The sequence below is a fragment of the Mirounga angustirostris genome, unplaced genomic scaffold (assembly GCF_029215605.1).
Source record: "Mirounga angustirostris isolate CCGP_5_RB_7025 unplaced genomic scaffold, mMirAng1.0.hap1 SCAF_11, whole genome shotgun sequence".
NCBI lineage: Eukaryota > Metazoa > Chordata > Mammalia > Carnivora > Phocidae > Mirounga > Mirounga angustirostris.
In genome coordinates this window covers 25,574,539-25,576,447 of record NW_026991719.1, presented here as the reverse complement: position 1 = coordinate 25,576,447, position 1,909 = coordinate 25,574,539, and the positions used below count along the sequence as shown (strand labels likewise).

The window sequence follows — 1,909 nt, the reverse complement described above, 5'->3', positions numbered from 1 at the left end:
CTCAGAAGGGAGAAGTGAGTCAGTCAGTAAGTGGCAGAGTTTAGATTCAAATTCAAGAAGCACGATACAGAGCCCATGTTCTCATGCTATGTACAGAGGGAAAACATGCCTGAAACTGTAGTCCCTGTCCTCAAGCAGCTTAGCTTCTCATGGGAAACACAGTCGAATTATTTTAATTCAGTAACGTCATTGTATTCTATTGGAATACGTACCAGCCCATAAAAATCAGACACTGGGGCTTAATGGTTGGAGGTGAACTATAAAAGACAAAGTTGGATTTACTCAGGAGACAAAGGAAGGAAGGATACTCCAGGCAGATAAAACTATAAACAGTGCTCGCTTCGGCAGCACATATACTAAAATTGGAACGATACAGAGAAGATTAGCATGGCCCCTGCACAAGGATGACACACAAATTCGTGAAGCATTCCACATTTTTATATTTTTCTGGAGTCGTTGTTACTCTGTTAACATTTTGTTCTCTCATTCACCTATTGTCCTCTGGACAAAATGACAAGACAGAAAAAAATCACCTCAAAAAAAAGAACAAGAGGCAGTATCAACTGCCAGGGACCTAATCAATATGGACATTAGTAAGATGTCAGAACTAGGGTTCAGAATGACGATTTTAAACATACTATCTGGGCTTGAAAAAAGCATGGAAGATATTAGAGAAACCCTTTCTGGAGAAATAAAAAGAACTAAAATCTAAGTCGAAATCAAAAAGGCTATTAATGAGGTGCAATAAAAAATGGAGGCTCTAATTCCTAGCACAAATGAGGCAGAAGAGAGAATTAGTGATATAGAAGACCAAATGATGGGAAATAAAGAAGCTGAGAAAAAGAGAAGTAAACAAATACTGGATGACAAGGGCAGAATTTGAGAGATAAGTGATACCATAAGACAAAACAATATTAGAATAACTGGGATCCCAGAAGAAGAAGAAAGAGAGGGGCAGAAGGTATATTGGAGCAAATTATAGCAGAGAACTTCCCTAACTGGGGGAAGGAAACAGGCATCAAAATCCAGGAGGCACAGAGAACCCCCCCCAAATCAATAAAAAGAGATAAACATCTTGACATGAGATATCACCTTACACCTGTTAGGATGACTTACGAGTAAATAATAGTAAAACTTACGAGTCTCAGAGACAAAGAGAAATCCTGAAAGCAGCTGGGACAAGAGATCTGTAACCTACACTGGTAGAAACATTAGATTGGCAACAGACCTATCCACAGAGACCTGGCAGGCCAGAAAGGACTGGCAGGATAGATTCAGAGCACTAAATGAGAAAAATATGCAGCCAAGAATACTATATCCAGCTAGGCTGTCACTGAAAATAGAAGGAGAGATAAAAAGCTTCCAGGACAAACAAAAACTAAAGGAATTTGCAAACAGGAAACCAGCCCTACAGGAAATATTGAAAGGGGTCCTCTAGGCAAAGAGAGAGCCTAAAAGTAACATAAACCAGAAAGGAACACAGACAATACACAGTAACAGTCACCTCACAGGCAATACAATGGCACTAAATTCATGTCTTTCAATAGTTACCCTGAATGTAAATGGGCTAAATGCCCCAATCAAAAGACACAGGCTATCAGACTGGATAAAAAACAAGACCCATCGATACGCTGTCTCCAAGAGACTCATTTTAGATCCAAAGACACCTCCAGATTGAAAGTGAGCGGGTGGAAAACCATTTACCATGCTAATGGACATCAAAAGAAAGCTGGGGTGGAAATCCTTATATCAGACAAATTAAATTTTAAACAAAGACTATAATAAGAGATAAGGAAGGACACTATATCCTACTTAAAGGATCTATCCAACAAGAAGATCTAACAATTGTAAATATCTATGCCCCTAACATGGGGGCAGCCAATTATATGAGCCAATTAATAACAAAAGC

General features: G+C 39.0%; 1 non-coding gene across 1 annotated transcript; it reads left to right on the top strand.

Annotated features, from left to right (window-relative positions):
- Positions 1–332: 332 nt before the first annotated feature.
- Positions 333–439, top strand: LOC123851299 (U6 spliceosomal RNA). The gene has a single exon (XR_006792528.2). It is a non-coding gene; the product is annotated as a U6 spliceosomal RNA (small nuclear RNA).
- The last annotated feature ends 1,470 nt before the right edge of the window (positions 440–1,909 follow it).